The sequence below is a fragment of the Macaca fascicularis genome, chromosome 15 (genome assembly GCF_037993035.2).
Source record: "Macaca fascicularis isolate 582-1 chromosome 15, T2T-MFA8v1.1".
In the NCBI taxonomy this organism is placed as follows: domain Eukaryota; kingdom Metazoa; phylum Chordata; class Mammalia; order Primates; family Cercopithecidae; genus Macaca; species Macaca fascicularis.
The window spans coordinates 63,346,749-63,370,346 of record NC_088389.1 but is presented as its reverse complement, the minus strand read 5'-3'; the positions used below and the strand labels follow the sequence as shown (position 1 = coordinate 63,370,346).

Below are 23,598 nucleotides of genomic sequence, written 5' to 3'. Positions count from 1 at the left end.
AGGAGTCTTGCTCTGTTGCCCAGGTTGGAGTGCAGTGGCACAATCTCAGCTCACTGTAACCTCCGTCTCCCGGGTTCAAGCAATTCTTCTGCCTCAGCCTCCTGAGTAGCTGGGATTACAGATGCGTGCCACCATGCCCAACTAATTTTCATATTTTTAGTACAGATGGGGTTTCACCAAGTTGGCCAGGCTGGTCTTGAACTCCTGACCTCAGATAATCTGCCCACCTCGGCCTCCCCAAGTGCTGGGATTACACGCATGAGCCGCCATACCCAGCTGATCTGATTATTTTATAAGGGGGAGTTTCCCAGCACAAGCTTTCTCTTTGCCTGCTGCCATACACGTAAGACGTGACTTGCTCCTCCTTGCCTTCCACCATAATTGTGAGACCTTCTGTCATGATCGTGAGGCCTTCTGCCATGATTGTGAGGCCTTCCACCATGATTGTGAGGCCTTCCGCCATGATTGTCCAGCCATGTGGAACTATAAGTCCATTAAACCTTTTTCCTGTATAAATTACCCAGTCATATATGTCTTTATTAGCAGTGTGAAAACAGACTAATATACCCAGGTTGGTCTAATTCTACATACTGTGATTTTAACTGCTATGATAGATTGCCTTCTGTAAAGTAAGTGCTTTGATTTGATTGTTATTTGTAGGCAACCTTGGATTCTAGAGAGAATTAGCCCTGTTGTTTGACTGCTGGGTCTGGATGGTAGTCAAGGTAAGTCCCATTAAAACCAAGTCCATTGTAAGATACTTAGAAAAGCCTACATACTGAATGACTCATTATGTGGCTTTCTGGAAAAGAGAAAACTATAAGAGTGGAATTCAGATTAGTGGTTTCCAGGAGCTAGAGGTAGAGAGGGAACTGACTGCAAAAGGGCATGTAGGAATATTTAGGATAAAGGAAATATTTTATTTTTTGATTTCAGTGATGGTTACATGACTGTAGTATGTATCAAAACTCATTGAATTGTATACCTTAAAAAGGTGGGTTTCTTTTACACTCCAAGGGTGTATGCGTATGTGAATTATACTTCAATAAACCTTAAAAACAAGCTCATTGTAATGTTTTGAACTGAAAAAAAAGTGAGATGTAATTCAATACCATAAAATTAACTCTTAAAATATACAGTTAGTGGCTGGGCATGGTGGCACACACTTGTAATCCCAGTGTTTTGAGAGGCTGAGGCGGGAGGATCAGCTGGGCCAGGGAGTTCAAGACCAAGCTGGGAAATAGAGCGAGACCCCATCTCTACAAAGCAAAAAACAAAAATCAATTAGTTGGGCTTAGTGGTGCATACCTGTAATCTAGCTGAAGTTAGAGGATTGCTTGAGCCCAGGGATTTGAGGCTATGATATGTAAGCTATGATTGTCCCACTGCACTCCAGCCTGGGTGACAGAGCAAGACTGTATCACTAAAAAATAAAAAATAAAAATAAATAGACAATTGGTGGTTCTAGTATATTCACAAGGTTATGCAACCATCACCACAATCTAATTCCAGGATTTTAAAATATCTGAACAAATTTCAAACACTGTACCAGCTAGCAACTGTTCCCTTTTACTCCCCCTCCTTTCAGTCCTCAGTAGCCACTAATCTACTGTCAATGGATTTGCCCATTCTAGACATTTCATACAAACAGAATCATACAATATATGGTCCTTTGTGTATGTCTCCTTTCACTTAGCATAACATTTTCAAAGTTCCTCCATGCATGTATCAGTACTTAATTTCTTTCCATTACTGAATAGTATTCCATTGTACCACACACATTTTGTTTATCCATTCACAAGTCAATGGACATTTGAGCTGTTTACATTTTTGGCTTTTATGTATAGTGCTGCTATGAGCATTTGTGTGCAAGTTTTTGTGTGACTATGTGTTTTTAATTGTCTTGGATGTATATGTGTGTGTATATGTATATATGAATGAAATTGCTGGATCATATGGTTAACTCTATGTTTAACTTTTTGAGAAACTGCCAAACTGTCTTCCAAAGTGGCTGCATCATTTTACATTCCCACCAGCAGTTTAGAAAGGTTCCCATCTCTTCACACCTTTGCCAACACTTGTTATTGTTCATCTTTTGTATTACAGTCATTCTCATCAGAATGGAGTGGTATCAGTGGCATCTAACTGTAGTTTCGATTTGCATTTTCCTTATGACTAATGTTATTGAGCATATTTTCATGTGCTTATTGGGCATTTGAATATCTTCTTTGGAGAAATGTCTATTCAAACATTTTGCCCATTTTTAATTGGGTTGTTTTTTAGATTCTTTAAAAAATGATTGAGGTTTTATTGACATAACATAAAATTCACGGAAGTGAATACTTCAGTGGCATTTTGTACATTGATGATGTTGGGTGACTACCATCTCTATCTAGTTTCAGACCTTTCCATTACTCCAGAATCAAACTCTGCACCCGGAAGAAGTTTTTGCCCATTTCTCCTCACCCCCAGCCCCTAGCAACCACCAATATGGGTTCTGGTTGTGTCACACTCACCATTATTTCATTGACCTGAAGCAAGCCTCTTGGCTGAGCCAGAGTCCAAACGGGAGGGCAGTGCAGAGTTCCATGACAGTGGTTTGGACACAGGGAGGGATTTGAAACCATTGTTGCAATGACCATATATATAAATACAGACAGGGTAAATGACATTAGGTCTAAAACGTGTAAGAGACATATTTTCTCCTCTCTAAGGACTCTTCTGCTTTTGAAATATGTACTTACTTTAAAAAAAAATCTTTTTTTTCTTTTTTTGAGATGGAGTCTCGCTCTGTCACCCAGGCTGGAGTGCAGTGGCGTAATCTTGATTCACGGCATCATCCACTTCCCAGGCTCAAGCAATTCTCATGCTTCAGCCTCCTGAGTAGTTGGGAGTGCAGGCATGCACGACCTCACCTGGCTAATTTTTGTATTTTCTTTTTAGTAGAGACAGGGTTTGGCTATATTGGCCAGGCTGGTCTCAACTCCTGGCCTCAAGTGATCCACCTGCCTGGGCCTCCCAAAGTGCTAGGTTTACAGGTGTGAGCCACTGTGCCCAGGCAAAAATAATTTTTACTCATTTTTTAGAGATGGAGTCTAGTTATGTTGCCCAAGGCTCAAGCGATCCTCCTTCCTCAGCCTCCCAAGTAGCTGAGACTACAGGTGTGCACAATTGTGCCCAGTGAAATATGTACTTCTTTCAGGAAATGCTCCTTCCCTTATTTAAACTATGCTATACAAATGGAAGGTAACTTCCTAAATAGATACCACTGCTCCAAAACCTGCAGTAACTCTAATTGACCAGGATTGGAAACTATCCTAAGCCAAGTCAATCACACACCTCCTCTGGGATTTATTAACTTGGAATTCTATAAATCCATTGGAAAGTAGACAGGACTGAAGCAAAACAGGTGAGCTTCAAAATTGTTGGAGACCATACTGCCAGCCTTGTGGAAGATGCCTATATGAGAAAACAAAACGGAGGCAAGAAACAGAAGATGAGATACTAAATTTGCAACAACATGGGTGAAACTGGAGGACATTATGTTAAGTGAAATAAGCCAGGCACAGAAAGACAAATACTGCATCATCTCACTTATATGTGGAATCTAAAAAAGTCAAACTCTGTTATAGAAACAGAGAGGAGAGTGGTAGTTACCAGAGCCTGGAGGGGGTGAGGGAAATAGGAAAATATTAGTCAAAGGACACAAAATTTCAGTTATACAGAAGGAACAAGTTCAAGAGATCTATTGTACAACATGGTGACTATAGTTAATAATAATATATTACATATTTAAAAGTTGCTAAGAGAGTAGATTTTAAGGGTTCTCACCACAAAAAATAATAAGTATGTGAAGTAATGCATATGTTAAATAGCTTGATTTAGCCATTCCACAATGTATACATATATCAAAACATAGTGTTATAGCTGGGCACACTGGCTCACGTCTATAATCCTGACTCTTTGGGAGGCCAATACAGGAGGATTGCTTGAGCCCGGGAGTTTGAGGCCAGCCTGGGCAACACAGCGAGACCCCATCTCTACATAAAAATTTTAAAAAATTAGTTGGGCATGGTGGCATGTGTCTATAGTTCCAGCTACTCAGGAGGCTGAGGTAGGAGAGTCACTTGAACCTGGGAGGTCAAGGCTGCAGTGAACCATGATTGCCCCACTGCACTCCAGCCTGGGTGACAGAGCGAGACTCTATCTTTAAAAAAGAAAACAAAAATACAATGTTATACAACATAAATACATAGAATATTTACCTGTCAATTAAAAAAATTTAAAGGTTACTCTTGTGATGTCTTTTTAAAAGTATCTGGCCGGGCACGGTGGCTCACACCTGTAATCCCAGCACTTTGGGAGGCCGAGGTGGGCAGATCATGAGGTCAGGAGTTCGAGACCAGCCTGGCCAACATGGCGAAACCCCATCTCTATTAAAAATTAGCCAGATGTGGTGGCACGCACCTGTAATCCCAGCTACTCAGGAGACTGAGGCAGGAGAATCGCTTGAACCTGGGAGGCAAAAGTTGCAGTGAGCGGAGATTGTACCATTGCACTCCAGCCTGGGTGACAGAGTGAGACTCCGTCTCAAAAAAAAAAAAAAAAAAAAAAAAAAAAACTGGATAAATAATTTCTGCTCACACACACACAAAAGAGAATATAGAGAATGTCTGGGCAGCATTCAAGTCCCTTGTTATACCTTACTTCCTCTCTTACCTCCCAATGTTTGGTCACATAAATCAATAAATTCAACCTTTTGCCTAAGCTGGTTCGACTTTGGGTTTTTACCACTTACAACTAAAAAATTATTCATCAAATAATAATCAAATTAATTAACTAATCAAATTAATTAAACAGGGCCAGGCCCTGTGCCAGTGCGACCAGAGAGGACATTAAATGGTATCCTATAGTAAGTGTCATGGTATCCATAATTTTAGATGATGGGGAATTTATTTGCAGCTTGGATCCCAATTAGGAAGGGACTCTTTCTGCCAGAGGTATTGACACTACCCTCCCTATTACAAAAGGATAGCATAGAGATTGAAGCAGAGGAAATGAGGACAAGAGAGAGCTCTGGGGTTGGTGAGGGAGCAACATGGTCAAGCCTTAGATAGAAGCAGCTCTGGTATCACGGGCAAGGCAGGTAACTAGCATTTTGCTAAGGCCTGTTTGGTTAGGAATCTTCGACAACAAGGGGCAGAGAATCTTTCAAGTCACCTCAAATAGGGCCAGGGATATGAGAATCAGTTAATATGGAATATGGCTGTGCCTGCTTAGCAGGGCCTGAGGATGTGAAGTTTTTCTTAGGATGGATGAGGGGAGAGGGTGTAAGTGATGAGCCTTGGGTTGAAACTTAATTTCTATCAAAAGCAATCAATATATTTGCAAACAAAGCATCTGACAAGGGGTTAATATCCAGAATATATAGGAAACTCACACTACACTAGAGCCAGAAAACACAAATAATCTGATTTAAAAATGGGCAAAAGATCTGAATAGACATTCCTCAAGAAAGACATACAAATGGCTAACAGGTATATGAAAAAAAGCTCAACATCACTAATCATCAGGAAAATGAAAATCAAAACCACAATGAGATATCATCTCACCCCAGTTAGGATGGCTATTATCAAAAAGATAAAAAATATCAAATGCTGGTGTGGATGTGGTGAAAAGAGAACTTTAATATACTGTCGGTGGGAATGCAAAGTAGTCCAGTCATGATGGACAGCAGTGTGGAGGTTCCTCAAAAAACTAAAAATAGAATTACCATATGATCCAGCAACCCCACTACTGGCCATTTAGCCAAAGGAAACGAAATGAGTATGTTAAAAGCGATAAAAGCATTTCCACGTTTATCACAGCACTATTCACAATAGCCAAGATATGGAATCAATCTGAGTGTTCATTAATGGATGAATGAATAAAGAAAATGTGATATATTTACACGATGAAATCCCATTCAGCTCTTTAAAAAATGAAATCCTATCATTTTTGACAGCATTGATAAACCTAGAGGATATTATGTTAAATGAAATAAGCCAAACACAGAAGAAAAAATCCCACATAATGTCACTCATATGTGAAATCTAAAAAAGTTGATCTCATAGAAGTAGAAAATAGAATAGTGGTTACCAGAGGCTAGCGGGGAGAGTGGGGTCACCAGGGATGGGGAGTGGTTGGTGAATGGTTACAAAGTTACAGATAGGAAGAATAAGTTCTGGTGTTCTATTACACAGTAGAGTGACAATAGCCAACAATAATGCATTGTATACTTCAGAATAGTTGGAAGGGAGGATTTGGGGTGGTTGTTCGTTTTTTGTATAAATTTGTGGGGTACGAGTGTAATTTTGTTAATGGATATATTGTGTAGAAAAGATAATTTTTGAATGTTATTACCACAAAGAAATGACAAGTGTTTAACATGATAGATATGTTAATCATCCTGATTTGATCATTACATAATGTATATATGTATTGAAACATTACACTGTACCCCAGTATATGAATATAATATGTAAAATTATTATATGTCAATTAAAAACAAAATAAAACATAAAATAAAGACTAGTGTTAAAGGGAAATTGAGGCCAGCTACAGTGGCTCATGCTTGTAATCCCAGCACTTTGGCAGGCCGAGGTGGGTGGATCACCTGAGGTCAGGAGTTTGAGACCAGCCTGGCCAATGTGGTGAAACCCCATCTTTACTAAAAATACAAAAAGTTAGCTGGGCGTGGTGGCAGGCACCTGTCATCCCAGCTACTTGGGAGGCTGAGGCAGAAGAATCGCTTGAACCCAGGAGGCAGAAGTTGCAGTGAGCTGAGATCGTGCCACTGCACTCCAGCCTAGGCAACAAGAGCAAAACTCCATCTCAAAATAAATAAATAAAGTGAAGTCGATGTTGTCCCCACAGAAGGGTAATTGTATGGCTAGTGAGATCTGCAATAAGGAGTTGGCTTTGCCAGCCACCCAGGAGCCAACAGCCATGGGCAGTAGGCAGCCTTGCTTTTGACCCTGGGGTATATAAGGGGGTTGCAGATGGCCATGTAGCGATACAGAATGATTTGCTAATAAAAGACTCTGGGTACTACTTATGCCTTGGTAAGAAGGAAAAGGAAGTTGGTATCAGAGTTCTTTGACCATCTTTGGCATCCTTATAGATGTCATTGCACACGTCACTGCAGGGGGACATGCACAGAGTTCTCATTACGATGTGTGGGTGTGGCCATCTCCACTGATGCTTTTGTCATTTCCCTGAAGACTGAGGAAAAGAAGCTCTGAAGCTCCCTGGTTTGGAGTCCCCATGCCCACAGACTACCCCAGACCTTAAGCTAGAGACTGGCATATTTTGGATTTTCTCTTAGGAAAAAGTTTCACCCATCTGAGCCCTCACTTAAGCCCTCCGTAGAAGTCTACCAGTCACACATGCCACAAGTCTCTGAGCACAAGAGTAGGAGCAAGACAGATTGAAAGACACTAGGGGAAAGACAGTTGTGTGTCTTTTTAAGCACTTGTATGCTAATGACTTCTCCAGGTGCTGCAGACAAATATGATCTGTAACTATCGCGTACCCCTCATGGCTGTTCCAGGCCTGGGCACTCTTACTTTTAGAGGTCGTAGCCCACATCATGTCAAAATGAACATGTATTCCACTTTATGTATAATTTTGTGGTAAATTTGAGATGATTTTTCTACTTCTAAAAATTATTTGTCTTATAAGTGGCTCATTTAATTTACAATTCTATGATTTCTCAACAATAACTATGAAAATGCAGGAATTCTTGCAAAGTAGAAGTGTCTAATCCACAGATTGTTTTAAAATAATGATGCATGAATAAAAGAGTTTACTTATTATTGAAGATTACATAATGTTCCCTTCTGTAGAGAGAACATTATGTTCTCTCTTATGTAAATAATTAATTAAGATTTTTTTTTTAGGTTTTGTTTTGTTTTGTTGTAGTCAGGGACTAACATGTTTTCCAGAGCTCAAACATCTTTGTCCTTGATTAAAATGTCAAAGACGTGGCTACTGAGCCCTCCTGCCCTGTAGCTAAAACAGTTCTGTTTACTCTCTGCACCCTCTGTTCAGGAGTAAAAATACTTACATAGTAAACACAAATCAAGTTTATGTATATAAATGAAAATTAGAGGAATTTAATTTATGAAAAACATTTTAGGGAACAACTGGTATTTTTAAACAAAAAGAATTCAAGAAGTTACTGTCCTTGGAAGTACAGAAAACACCTGAGAAGGGCGTGTATATACATACTGTTCACACACCTGTGCTGAGATTGACTGTTATCTGTCACTGGTTGGGTTCCCTGGAAGCTGGTGCTGATGGGAAGATTTTCATGCAGAACATTTACTGAGAAGTGCTTTTAAGATCAAAACCTCTGTGCTTAGAAAACGGAATATCCATATACAGAAGGAAACTAGACCCCTATCTCTCACCCTCTGCAAAAATCAAATCAAAATGAAAGACTTAAATCAAAGACCTCAAGCTATGAAACTACTCAACGAAAACATTGCAAAAACTCTCTAGGACATTGGACTGGGTAACGATTTCTTGAGTAATACCCCACAAGCACAGGATCAAAGCAAAAATGGACAAATGGATCACATCTAGTTAAAAAGCTTCTGCTCAGCAAAAGAAACAATCAACAAAGTGAGGATACAACCCAAAGAATGGAAGAAAATATTTGCAAACTACCTGTCTGACAAGGGACTGATTACCAGAATATATGAGGAGCTTAAACAACTCTATAGGAAAGAAGCTTTATAATCTGACTGAAAAAATGGGCAAAAGATCTGACTAGACATTTCTCAAAAGAATACATACAAATGGTAAACAGGTGTATGAAAAGGTGTTCAACATCACTGATCATCAGAGAAATGCAAATAAAAACTACAATAAGATACAACCTCACTCCAGTTAAAATGGCTTTTATTCAAAAGGCAGTCAATAACAAATTCTGGTGGAGATGTGGAGAAAAGGGAACCCTGGTACACTGTTGGTGGAAATGTAAGTTAGTACAACTATTATGGAGAAGTTTGGAGGTTCCTCAAAACAACTAAAAATAAAGCTACCATATGATCCAGCAATCCCAGTGCTAGGTATATACCCAAAAGAAAGGAAATCAGCATATTCGAGATATGTACACTCCCATGATTACTACAGCATTATTCACAGTAGCCAAGATTTTGACACAACCTAAATGTCCATCAGCAGACAAATGGATAAAGAAAATGTAGCACATATATACAATAGAGTACTATTCATCATCAAAAAAATGAGATCCTGCCATTTACAACAACATAGATGGAACCGGAGGTCATTATGAAGGTGAAATAAGCCAGGAACAGAAAGACAAACTTTGCATGTTCTCACTGATTTGTGGGAGCAAAAAATCAAAACGATTGAACTCATGGAGATAGAGAGTAGAACACTGGTTACCAGAGGCTGGGAAGGTTGGTGGGGAGGAGAAGTGAGGATGGCTAATGGGTACACAAATATAGTAATAAGATCTAGTATGTGATACTAGGTCTAGTATGTGATAGCACAACAAGGTGACTACAGTCAACAATAATTTATTATACATTTAAAAATAACTAGAAGAGTATAATTGGATTGTTTGTAACACAAAGAAAAGATAAATGCTTGAGGTGATGGGTGCCCCATTTACCCTGATGTGATTATTACGCATTGTATACCTGTATCAAAATATCACATGTACCCCATAAATATCTACACCTACCATGTACTCATAAAAATTAAAATAAATAAAAATTTTAAAAGATCGACACCTGTACAGGATGTGAGCAGATAGAAGAAGCAGGGATAGGCAGAGGGAGAGCTGGAACTACCATGGGAAAGCTCTCCAGCTGGGATGACCCTTTAGAGATAACCCCATTGAGGCAAGGAGGACTGGGTCTTTATACTGACATTGATATCATTGTGTATGAGTTGACCTTGAGAAGGGCATGTGACTTTGGGTGAGGTAGTACTCTTTAGTCAAAGGCAACCCTGCAGAGAGACTCCATTGAATGCTGTTGACCATCAGTACTCACAGGGCTCATGAGTGCTTCAGTGCTAGGTGGAGTGAACAGGAATCCGGGCAGCACACCACAGCATCCACTACAGACCCTTAACCGATACTTCTCAAAGTTTAACATCCGTACAAATCACCTGGGGGAACTTGTTAAAATGCAAATTTCAATTCAGGAGTTCTGCAATGGGTCCCAAGACTCTGTACATCTCATAAGCTTCCAGGTGATGCTGATACTGCTGATCCATGGACCACATTGTGAGTAGCATGGCTCTAAACTGAGCTTGCCCCTCACCTAGCTTTGCTTGGAATTGAGATTCTCAAGTGAGAGCCATCAGAGTGCATGGATCATGGGATATAACTCCTCACTGAGTCAAGCATTTCTGAGCCACCAGGCTTCTCACAGCAGTCTTAACATCCTTGTTGCTCAGACTGTAAATGATGGGGTTCAGCATGGGAGTCAAAAGTCCATAGAAGAGGGAGATGAGTTTGTCTGAAAGGTCTGTTTGTCTGCCCCTAGGGAATCCTTGGATTTGGGCTTCCCATACATTGAGAGGATGGTTCCATAGAAGATAATCACCACAGTAACGTGGGCAGAGCAGGTGGAGAAAGCCTTTTTCCTCCCCTCAGCTGAGGGAATCTTTAAAATAGTGGTGAGTATGAAGATGTAGGAGACAAAGATGAACAGGACTGGGACCCCCAGGAAGATCACGTTGGCCACCCCCATGCTGATCACATTGATGGAGATGTCAGCACAAGCCAACTTTAAAACTGCCAGGATCTCACAGATGAAATGGTTGATGACATTGTCCCCACAGAAGGGTAACTGTACTGCAAGAGAGATCTGCACCAAGGAGTTGGCTCCACCAGCCACCCAGGAGCTGGCAGCCATGGGCACATAGGCAGCCTTGCTCATGACTACTGGGTACCTAAGGGGGTTGCAGATGGCCATGTAGTGATCAAACGCCATCATGCCCAGGAGAACACACTCTGTGGCTCCTATGGCAAAGGAGAGGAACATCTGCACTGCACAGCCTGAGAAGGAGATGGTTTTCCTGGGAGTGAGGAAACCGTCCAGGACCAGAGGGACTGAAGAAGTTGTGTAGCAGATGTCCAGGAAGGAGAGGTTCCCAATGAAGAAGTACATGGGCGTGTGCAGGCAGGAGTCGGACACAGTCACCAGAATGAGGACCCCGTTGCCCAGCAGGATCACCAGGTACGTCAGCAGGATAAGCACAGAGAACGTTTTCTCTAGTTTTGGATGGGCAGAGAGGCCGAGCAAGACAAATTCTGTCACAGAAGACTGGTTAGATACTTCCATTTCAAACTCTCTCTTTCATCCCTAGGAATAATGAAGGCAGAAAATACATCTTTATTTTTTGACAGCTCGCTTGAGTCAATTCATGGGAATTACAGTATGATGTCTCTAAAATTATAAACAAACTTATCCTGTTAGACTCAACTGTAAAAAACCAAGTTATCTAAAAGCCAGGCTGTGTAGCAGGCCTTGGAAGAATAGACCTTGGAAATCTAATAAAACTTTGAATGAAAAAAATGAAGGACATTTCTGCCTAAACAATGATATTAATATACCAAAAGCAATATCACACGACTGCATGTGCTGTCTGTAGCACTTTGTAGGAAATCAGGGGCTTCTGAGCAACTCTGCCTCTGCCATATAATTGGAGACCTCAGGCTGTCATGGCTTGGTGACCCTGGCCCTTGAGGTCACATGACCCATTCCTCTGTGTCTGGCTCCCCCTCACCCAGCAAGTTTCTATTATAATTTAACTTCTCATACAGACAGTCTTACAGGGAGAAAATGTGCTGGCTTCAAAACATAAAACTTCTTATTTCCTTAACAGTTTTATTTGTTACTCAGTATCTTTTTGCAGTTCCATCTTTTGTGAGTTTAGTTAGCATAAATCAATTCATCTGATCTTGACCAGATCTACAAAATCTGACAAAACAGAGTTTCTGGAACCTATAACATGGAGTCCCCTCCGAAGGCTTCAGAATTCTGGTTTGGGGAGAAGGAATCATGTGTTTCCTCCAGTAACCATGTCTGACCTGCCTGCCTCTTTGCTGTTCCAGGACTAGACTGGTGGCATATTGCCTTGCCTGATTGTGGGAAACCACTCATAATTCACACCCCCAGCCTGGGTTGGGTGAAGCCTTGAATCACACCCACATCAAGTTCAATGAGAAACGCCATCCCATTAATGCCATTTGGAAGATCTGCAGATATGCTCACACACAAACCTACTCCAGCTTCTAGAATACAAAAATCTGCACTGTGGATTATCACCACAATTTCATCTCCAAAGAGATCTGGAACACCAGATGTCATCAGGTCCTGACACAGGGTGCCCAAAATGACAAAAAGCCAACTGCCTCATAGCTACCCAAGTGCTGGTTAAAAATACAGATTTCTGGATCATACCTTGGCAGATTGTCTTAGCAATCTGTTTTTGTTCATTGCTTTGCTTTTCAAATAAAAGCTCCCCCATGTACTTCTGATGTATACCGGTCTTGGGAATCACTAATCTGTTTCAACCCTTCTCAGTTCAAAAGTGGAGAAGCTGAGGTCAGGGAAGATGTTTGTGAGCAGCACACGCCTCTGAAGAAGGGGAGTGGGGGTGCTTTGTTCTAAATGGTAATGATACAATGTCCAAAAAAGATTATCTCAGGATATTAGGAATTAAGGGACGGGGAACTATTTTTAGAGAAAAACTCCATTCGGTATCAGGAAGTGCAGAATCTGAGGCTTGACAGAATCTTCAGATATTAAACCAATCCAGTCCCCACCCCTGAGCCACCTGCCATAGGATCCTCTCTTCAATACGTGATTTCTCAGCCTCTGCTTAAACATTTAGGACAACAAGGGGCTCAAGGTAATGTCATTGTCAGAAAGCCCAGGTTGTTAGAGCTCTTCAGGGACCTGAAATCTGCCTTTTTCTAACTTTTCCCTTCCTCCACTAATCCTAAGCCTACCTTATGGGCTCTTCTTGTTAGACTTGCCTGCTTCCTTGACACACTTGCAGCCTTCAGAGCTTTGGAATTAGTTGCTTCATCCCCAAACCCAATTCTACCCCTAGCCCTCCCCTTGCACAGACCTCTTTGTACATGCCTCTTTCCCCCAGCTGGTGAAGAACTGGCCATAGAGGTCCCCTAGCACTTACCCAGTTTAGGGTCCAGTCTGGGATCCTATTGGGCTGCATCTATTGTTTGCAGGAAGGCAGGCCGGTGGAGTGGGGAGGTTGCCAGTTTACCGAGGTCAGGACATGTCACTGGCTCTGGTTTCACCTGTCCTTCTGAGTGCTACCCTGCCAAAAACCAAGCAGGCCAAGAGGCCATGTCTCTCAGAGCTGCCCTGGCAGCACAGGTGCACACTCTCGACTTGGGCATGTACTCTTTAACTGCTGTTTCCTGTCCTGGTGTCTCGAAATGGCCCTGGGTGTAGAGGGCTCTAAGGTGCAACTGCAGCCCCAGAAGTCTTTGCCTGACCTTGGGACTCAGTGAGACAAGGAGATACAGGCTGGCTCTCAAACTGGAGGCTCAGCCAGGAGCCCCAGCCTGGAGGGGCTGCACCCCAGGGCGGGCTGGGAAGCCATGCCCAGGCACCAGGCCCAGCTCCCTCTCTTCTCTGTACACCACACTCTCTCCAGAGAGTCCCATAGAGACTGTCTTGAGAATTTAGGACCAGTTGCTTTGGGGCCAGGTCCTATCCCAGAAGCAATTTAAAGTTTGGCAAGAGGCTCAGAGTTTAGACTTCACCCGATAGACCCAATTAGGCAACACTGTGGAAATCTACCCGAAATTCTCCTCTATCAGGAAACCTCAGCTCAAAACATTTGCTGATGGAAGGTACTCAGCATTCTCCTGGGCTTTGATCACAGCAGTTAGTTCAAGGTAACTGTCACTGACCCTCAAAGAGCCTAGAAGGCAAGAAGAGCTGTGCCTCAGTGATCCAGATATTCCCAGAAACTTCAGGTCACATAGATTCCCCAGCCACTCAGGTATCTCCTCCCCTTCACCCAGTAACACAGCTCTCTCTCCTCTCTCTCTGTCTCACTGCTACTGGCTTGCCCCTCACTCTGAATCTCTCTATGCTACAAACATGTCACATGTGCCAGGCACCAAAGAGTGGTTGGATGGGGAGGACACAATGACCAGAAATGGGTGCTTGTCTTCAGAGAATACCAGGAAGAATGGAACTGTCTGTAGTCTAAGGCGGGACTAAGAATGCCACAAAGCCACCCTGGAGGCTGGGTACTGGAGGAGTGTACAGAACTAGCCCAGGATGAAAATAACAGGAATGAAGAAGAGAGTGGCACTGGGAGACATTTAGAAGGAAGGAATTGGCCAGGCGCAATGGCTCATGCTGGTAATAATCCCAGCACTTTGGGAGGCCGAGGCAGGCAGATCACAAGGTCAGGAGTTCAAGACCAGCCTGGCCAATATGGTGAAACCCCGTCTCTACTAAAAATACAAAAATTAGCTGGGCATGGTGGCACGCGCCTGTAATCCCAGCTATTTGGGAGGCTGAGGCAGAAGAATTGCTTGAACCCAGGAGGCAGAGGTTGCAGTGAGCCAAGATCACGCCACTACCCTCCAGCCTGGGCAAAAGAGTGAGACTCTGTCAAGTCGAGAGAGAGAGAGAGAGACAGAGAGAGAGAGAGAGAGAGAGAGAGAGATAGATAGAGAGAGAGGGAAAGGAAGGAAGGAAGGAAGGAAAGAAGGAAGGAAGGAAGGGAGAGAGACAGGAAAGAAAGAAAAAGAAAGGAAGGAAAGGAAAGGAAAGGAAAAAGAAGAAAGGAAGGAAGGAAAAGAAAGAAAGAAGAAAGAAAAGAAAAAGGAAGAAATTGTAGGATTTAGAGAGAGATCTCAGGTGGGAGACACAGGAGGGAGAAGAATCAACAATGGCCAAGATACCTGATGGATTCAGGGCATGCTACCTGAAAATATAGCACCTTGGTGTTTGTTGTTGTTGTTGTTGTTTGTTTTTGTTTTTGTTTTTTTTTTTGAGACGGAGTCTTACTCTGTCGTCCAGGCTGGAGGGCAGTGGCACAATCTCCGCTCACTACAAGCTCCGCCTCTGGGGTTCACGCCATTCTCCTGCCTCAGCCTCCCAAATAGCTGGGACTATAGGCGCTCACCACCCTGCCCGGCTCATTTTTTGTATTTTTAGTAGAGATAGGGTTTCACCATGTTAGCCAGGATGGTCTTGATCTCCTGACCTTGTGATCCGCCCGCCTTGCCCTCCCAAAGTGCTAGGATTACAGGCATGAGCCACCGCGCTCGGCCGGCATATTGAACATTTTAAGCTGAAGGAATTTGGGAAACAGTATGTGCAGGGAGGTCTCTCTGACCTTTCCTGTTTTCCTCCCCTGAGGCAAGTTATAAAACCTAGGAAGGATTTTCTGACCTTCCCCTGATGCAGGTCATAAGACCCTCATGTGAGAGGCACCCTCCCTCTACCCAGAGCAAAGGAACCATCCCTATCTCCAAAGACAGGGAGGCCAAGAGCAATCTGAACAACAGGCCTGGCTATTTCCCTCCATTTGCTACATTTAGCTCATTCTTCTGCCCTAACATCCTTCACTACTTTCCATTCAAACCCACTAATAAAAAAATTACTCAGATTTAACTTTCTTCAGGTCCACATTTCCTTATGGAGGCTCCTGTGTCATGAAAAACTTATATTGAATACATTTGTTTGCTTTTCTCTTCTTCATCTGTCTTTTCTTACAGGGTCCCCAGCCAATGAACCTAATAAGATGGGTAGAAGGAAAAGACATTTTTCCTCCCTTACACACCAAATCTTAAGCTAGGAGAAAGTCAGTGATGGAGTAAGGAGGGGAGCCTGTCGGGGCCAGGGTCGGGGGACTAGGGGGTTGTTTCTGACATTTCACTGTACAGTTCCTGTACATCTATCATGCCTAGCTCTAGGCTGGTTACTAGGAATAAAGATATGACTAAGAAACAGTTTCTGTTGAGGAGTTTACAGTCAATTGGATTTATTGTATTTGAGATAATGGTGAGGGATTAATATTAATAAGAGTTGCCATTAATTAATAACTCTTTTCCGAATCTTGTCTTATCTAAGGCTCCCAACAACTCTGACGTAAGTATGAGGGTGTGATATTGTGATACAATAGAACATATATATATATATTTGGTCTTCATTCTCAGTTCCCAGCACAGAGCTCCTAAAACCCTTGGAATTTCCTTATTCCTAGGAGTGAGGGGAGCATCTTTCACTACTCATCATAAGCCGCTTTCAATCATACTTGAATGTATGCAAATGAAGTGACTCTTGGTGGGTGCCTAGATAGCTCAGGATAGGGGTTGGTTACTAGAGGAATCAATCATGTGATTAAAGGGATGGAACATTCAGCCTCACCCCTAATCTTCAGGGAGGGGAGACAGAGGGCTGGAGATTGCATTCAATCACCAATGGTCAGTGATTGAATCAATCGTGCCTACATAATGGAACTACTATAAAAAGCCCAAAACTAAAGGGGTACAGGGAGCTTCCAAGTTGGTGAACACTGGGAGAGTGGCACCCCAGAGAGGCTCTGGAAGCTCCACGCCCCTCCCCTACTCCTTGCCCTTTGCAGCTCCTCCATTTGGCTGTTCCTGAATTGTAATATAATAACAGTATATATAATAATAAACAAGTAAATGAAAGTAAAGTGTTTTCCCAAGTTTTTTTAGCCTTTTCAGTAAATTATTGAACCCAAGGGAGGGGTTGTGGGAACACCTCTAACTTCATAGCTGGTTGGTCAAAAGTATGGGTGGCCTGGACTTGTGATGGGCATCGGAAGTTGGGGAGTCTTGTGGAACTGAGCCCTTAACCTGTGGGGTCTGTGCTAATTCTAGGTAGTTAGCATCAGAATTAAATTATAGGATACCCAACTGGGGTCTGGAGTGTTGGAGAATTAATTGGTGTGGGGAAAACCCCACACATTCCATGTCAGAAGTGTTGTGAGCAAAAACAGATCCTAGAAGTAGAAGGATACTTGGATTGTGAGCAACTGTGTGACCTCCCACACTGGGCTAGAGCACCTAGCATTCATGATGTCTACCATCTTTGACCTCTGCCCTCTATGTGCCAGGCAGCTCCCTTCCATCGCACCCACATTTCCTTAAGAGTTGGGGGATACTGTGGGGTTCATGGAAGAACAACGGTACAGTCGGGCCTCGGCACAGTTGAACGGGCCCTGGAATGTCAGTCAGGATCCAAGTGGCTCCTGTTGGCCCCTCTGTGGCAAGGCTTTGTGTCCCCATCTCAGGGGCTTTGCCATTTTGGAGACTCAGCCACCTTGGCCTTGCTTCCTTTCCTGTTTATGCTGCGGCCTCAGCCACCACAGATCAGGCTTCTGCTCACTGCCTTCTGTCCTCATGTTACTCTGCCTTCTCTTTCCTTCCCTTCTCTCCTCACACCAACTGCTGACTGTGTCCCCCTGTTATGAGTTCACGCTCACTGAGAGGCAGCTCTGAGGGGTTTGGTAAGTCCACAGGCCACCTCGTGGCACTGGCTAACCTGTGTGTTGACTACCCCTGGGTCAGGCATCCACCTGGCTCAGTCAGGTGGGTCCTCGTGACCAGGGTGCCTCGTGGTACAGAGCATGGAAACAATGTCCAGAACTTCTCAGAAGGAGAATGTGGGGATATCAGGTAAGTGAGGCTTCCTGAAATGAAGCCACAAACCAGCTTGTCTGGACAGCCCAGCATTCGGACTTCAGGAATTATACTCACTCCTTGCCTGCAGGAGCGGTCTCCCCGCCAGGAGGCAAAGCTTGGCCTCCTCGCCTTGCCAGGAGAAAACCGCTCCTTCCCTCCTCTTTCCTCTTCCCTCTTCAGAGAAGTTCTGCTTCTCTGATCTTATAGTACCTGATTCCTGTGCTGGTTTCATCTCAAAATGGGGGTGGTTCTTTTCCTCCTCCACTGAGGACAGTCTGTTTCCCATGATTCCCAACAGAATGTCTAAGTCTTTGAGGAGGGTCAAAGCTCCTAGACCAGGGACCTGGTCAAAGACTGTGTGAATTCTGCGGTCCACATTTGACCTGAGGAAGCCACAATTAACACAGATGTCTCTGCAGGATGTGCTGGGGTTGCTGGGGTGCAGACTACACCTTTGGTCAGCTCCACTCATCCTTGGCAGACTCACATTTACATACCAACACTCACACACACGGAATACGGAGATTTCTGACACACAAAGCTTTGTCTTGACCAATTAAAACTCAAATATGCCACGGCTGATCTCTCTGAGGCTTCACTTCACTAGGCAGTGAGGAGAAAGAAGAAGAGACATTTTTAGCAGTACCTCAAATCTCAAAACCCGGAGTCCTCACACAGTGAGTGAGAAATCCGGCCCCGAGCTACTCAAACGTGACCCACAGACAGGCAGCATCAGCATCAGCATCAGCATCAGCATCAGCATCAGCATCAGCATCACTTGGAAACTGGTTAGTTATGCAGATTATTGGGCCCCACTCTAGACCTACTGGGATGGGGCCCGGCAATGCAGTGTGTGTGTGTGTGTATGTATGTGTATGTGTGTGTATATGTGCATGTGAGTGTATATGTGTGTGTGTTGTGTGTGTGTGTGTTCGGTCTGTTTTAATAAGTCCTCCAGAAGATTCTGAGGCATACTAACATCTGGGAAGCACTGATCTAACCAGACTTTTCTTAAGATTGGAGTTCCAGTTATTCCTTTCAAGGAATCTAAGTGTGTTGTAACCGAGTGAGTTACAGAGAAACGCCACACTCTGAGACAAACTCAGGAGTCCTTTATTAGCTGGTGACTGAGAGATGGCTAGCACTCAAAATTCTCTCGGCCCTGAGGAAGGGGCTAGATTTTCTTTTATGCTTTGGTTTAGAAAGGGGAGCGGGGGAGTCTAGTTAAAACAGTCTTACAGAAGTAAAGCAGGCAAAAAGTTAAAAGGATAAATGGTTACAGGAAAGCAAACAGTTCCAGGTGCAGAGGCTTTAAATCTGTCACCAGGTGATAGGCGCCGGGCTTTGGGCGTTATCAACCAGACACAAACACGGACACAAACGCAGGGGCTCTGGGCGCTACTAACTGGGCGAATTCCTGGGAACTGCTGATATAGCTTGCCACAGTATCTTATCAGTTAATTACATTCTTGGATGTGCTGGGAGTCAGCTTGCACAAGTCCTTGAGGAAGGGGAGTGGGTAGGGAGCTGCGAGTGAAGGAGCCAATATGGAGTCTGTCTGGCTATCTTAGCTAAAGGAGAGTCAGTTCAGGTTAAAACAAGGTAAGGTACCACATTCCCCACTTGTGTTTTTGGGGAATAAAATCATTGATTCCTCAGTTATAACAAGGGGGTTATATTGGGTTTTAAGATACATAAGCTTGACAGAATTGCTTTATAAAGTTAAGAAACCAATTTAATATACAAGGCCCAAAGACTAAGCCTAACAATAGGAGGGGAAGGGGTCCAGCTAACCCAGTGATTAGAGTAGTTAGCCACGGATTCCAGTTAAACATGCTTTGGTACCAGGGGGTGTTATTTTCCCATTCCTGTTGGCGTCTATCTAGATTTTTTGAATTTTTTGGAGAGAATTTTTTATGACCCCAGACTGATTGGCGTAGAAGCAACAACTCTCTCCCAGAGTGGCACATAACCTTCCTTGGGAGAGAAATAGCAGATCTAAGCCTTGGCGGTTTTGAAGAGCTACTTCAGCTAGAGACTCTACTTGGGTATGTAGTATATTTATGGCTGATCAGAGATTGCTTAAATCAGCATCTACTTGTTGAGACAGGGACATTAGCCCAGTTTCTCCCTGAACCAGGGCGGCTGTGATCCGGCTATGCTAAGGCTGGTCAGAAGGGGTACGAGGAGTGGGGCGGCTCGGCGAAACCTGGAATGTAATTCAGGGGGAGCGATGAGAAGTTGTCCTTCTGGCCCACTATACACGTTGACCTGGGGGAGCACATGAACCAACACACACAGGAGAGGTTCTGGTTCAGTCCCACTGATGCAGCGTGTGAGACCTGAAGTGCAGGCTAACCAGGTATTGTTAGGTGCCTGGTAGGAGACTGCGGCACTTAAGGAAGTAAGTAGAGACTGATTACAGGTAGCCTGAAAGGGAGAAGCAGATACGTTATATCTGGTGCTAATTAAACAAGAAGCATTTCCGGACACGTCTCCTAATGTGAGGACATGGGCGCGTGTACAACAAGAAAGAGAGCCAATTTTAAGTGCGGCTTTTACTCCTAATCCAACATAACATGGGGGTTTGGCCTTTAGGCACAACCAACAATCTTGGGCTAGTTTAGGCTGGGTAAGATTGAGGAGGTGATGTACCCCGCCCAGAATGGACAGCAGGCTGGGTTGGAGGTGCTGTCATTGCAGCTGAGGTTTGGGAACCAGGAATGGTAGCAGGACAGTTAAATCGACCCTGTCTGGGTGTTTTTGGAACATAGGGTCACCTAAATCAGTTAAAGGTCCGATTGTCTTAGGAGGGCTCCATGAGACCAGGATTTTCTTCTGGATGGTGAACATAGTTCTGACATCAAATCCTGAGATATAAAGCCTTAATCCCCATGACATGATGTAATACCATTGAGCTAAATTAGGGTTATGGATAGTTATAGTAAGGGGATTACAATTTCTCTTAATACACAGTTTAGGTCAGGAAGCACGAGCTGTGGAAAGGGTAGAACATCGGGTTGATCCCCCAGAGTAGGTGGCCAAGATTACACATGTCCAGTCAGGGCAGAAAAACTGGTAAGAATCTCCACAACTAGGGTCAGGGTGATTTCCAGGAGGTAAAAGTCAACATTCTGAAGTTCTTGTTCTGCACCTTTGGAGTTTCTACATCCAGTCTGGCTTCCGGAGTGTCCAAATCCCACAGCAAGGTCGACACTCCCCGCTCCCATGACCGGCAGATTGCATTGTTCTTCATGGGCACAGGAAGGCTCTGGGAACAAAGCACATTAATCGACTGCAAAAGAGACTTCCTTGGAGGTTCCTGCCCTCCAAGTAGTGTTTGCAAACACACGTCCTGTCATGAAAGAGGTGAGGGGGAAAGAGTAGGATGGAGCAGAGGGCATAATAGGCAGAAACAAACAACAGAGGTAAATAAAAAGAATTAATCTGATGGCTTCACTCGACGTAGGCTCTGTTTTAAGGGGCCTGGCCCAGGCCTGGGGACCCGTGTTTCTTGCTGGGCTCTGTTGACCTTTTTGATGCGAGAGTGATGAATCCAAGTCGGAATGCTGTCCACTTTCAGGGCCGTTGGTGTGGTAAGGATGACAGTATGAGGTCCTTTTCAGGCAGGAGTGAGTCCTTCTTTCTGGAAATTTTTAACATACACCAGGTCACCTGGCTGGAAAGAGTGGCACGGCCCCATCTGGTCAGGAACTGGGTTGGGATGAGCTCCCCGGATCAGTGGCTGGATGATGTCTTGTACCTGTTGGAGAGACTGCAGGTACTATAATAAATTAGCTTGTGAGATTTCTGCTAAATGGGTATCCCTTAGCTTAGGCAAGATAGGCGGAGCCCTCCCATACATGGTTCAAAAGGTGAAAACCCAGCCCGGTAAGGGGTGCATCTTACTTTCAGAAGGGCTAGAGGAAGGAGCTTAATCCAGTTTTCACCGGTTTCTAGGATTAATTTTGTAAGAGTACTTTTTAGGGTGCGGTTCATGTGTTTTACCTGCCCAGAGCTCTGGGGTGGTTAGGCACAATGGAGTTTCCATTGAACGTTTAGTGCCTTATTGACTGACTGAGCTGTGGATGAGGTGAAGGCCGGTCCATTATCAGACCCTATGGGCAGCAGGCAGCCCATGTTGAGGGATGATTTCATTGAGTAAAAGTTTAACTACCATGGTGGCAGTCTCGTTTTTGGTGGCAAATGCCTCAGTCCATCTGGAAAAGGTGTCTACTAGTACCAGGACGTATTTATACCCTGCCTGGTGTGATTTTTACCTCTGTAAAGTCAATGTCCCACCTTTCTCCTGGCAAGCCTCCCCAGAGGTGGTGACCTGGGCTGGGTTTAGGACCTTGCTTGGCATTTACCTGAGCACAAGCCGTGCACCGGAGAGCTGCTTGGTTAGCTAAGTCTTGAAGGTGGGGGATCTTGAAACAGCTCCTTAGAAGCTGGGACAGTTTTACTCCTCCTAAATGGGTGGTAGAATGCAGACGACTGACTGAAGTTTCCCCGAGGGCCCGGGGCATGAAGATTCTGGAATCAGGAAGAATTCACCAGCCTTCCTGATTTTTATTAACCTGAAGATCTGAAGCTTGTTTTTCTTCCTCTGGGGAGTATTCTGGGTGGTCTGGTAAGTCAGGTTGCGGAAAGGACACTGCAGGCAGCAGGGTCAGAGGCGCGACTGGAAGCCGAGCTGCCTCCCCGAGCTGCAGAGTCTGCTCTTTGGTTAGCACGAGAAACGGCCATGTCTTCTTTTTGATGTCCTTTGCAGTAAATTACAGCTACCTGTTGAGGAAGCCAAACAGCTTCAAGCAGGGCCAGAATTTCTCCTTTGTTTTTAATACTCTTTCCTGCTGAGGTGAGTAGTCCTCGCTCTTGGTAGATGGCTCCGTGTACATGTACAGTAGCAAAAGCATATCTGCTGTCAGTGTAGATGTTAATACGTTTGTCCTTACCCCATCGGAGAGCCTGAGTGACAGCAACCAATTCAGCCTTTTGTGCTGAGGTATCTGCCGGCAATGCCTGAGTCCACAGTATTTCTGTCTCTGTTGTAACAGCTGCACCAGCCTTTCGTATTCCTTGTTCAAGGAAGCTGCTACCATCTGGAAACACGGTGGCGTCCATTTCCTTTAAAGGCACATCTTGGAGATCAGGTTGGCCAGTTTCCGTAGTCTCTAGCAGTGCCTGGCAGTCATGGACAGGTGTAGTGAAGTCTGGATCAGGGAGTAAAGTAGCTGGATTTAAACACCTTGTGGGAGAGAGAGTTAAACGAGGTTGATCTAACAGTAAACTCTGATACTGCAGGATGCGAGCGTTTGACATGCATTTGCCAGAAGCACTTTGTAGCAATGTCTCTACAGCATGAGGAGCTGTAAGGGTTAATTTCTTTTGATACTGGATGATGCCTCCGGCCACCCAGAATCCCACGAGTTCAACACTGAAGGCAATGAAGTGTCTACTCGTCCCCCCCGCCCCCACATCTCTAATTCAGCCTCTAGCTCCTGGGGTCATAAGGACCTGTAAGGCTCATTACACATGGTGCTCTATGAAAAGGATTGTCAACACTGTGGAAGAGAACCCCAATAGAGAGAACATCATAAAGGCACCATGGAAGATGTCATTGTTACTTCAGAAAAAGCTGTGAAGGCCATCAAGTCCAAAACAATTATTTCATGCTGGAAAAAAACTGTGTCCAGATGTGCATGACTTCACAGAGCCAATCAAGGATATCATGAAAGAGATTGCGATGATGGCAGAAGAAAGGCCAGGAGTGATAGGTTTTAATATATGGATCTTGGAGAAATTCAAGATCTAATAGACACCACATTGGAGAAATTAACAGAAGATGACTTGACGGG

General features: G+C 44.0%; 1 long non-coding RNA gene and 1 pseudogene across 1 annotated transcript; both read right to left on the bottom strand.

The window, feature by feature from the left end:
• Positions 1–10,276: 10,276 nt before the first annotated feature.
• Positions 10,277–11,369, bottom strand: LOC102130391 (olfactory receptor 13C7-like; annotated as a pseudogene).
• A 7,463-nt stretch (positions 11,370–18,832) lies between these two features.
• LOC123569149 (uncharacterized) lies at positions 18,833–23,120 on the bottom strand. The gene is made up of 2 exons (XR_010581729.1): positions 22,108–23,120; positions 18,833–21,512 (listed from the first exon to the last, which is right to left on the bottom strand). It is a non-coding gene; the product is annotated as an uncharacterized lncRNA (long non-coding RNA).
• Positions 23,121–23,598: the final 478 nt, after the last annotated feature.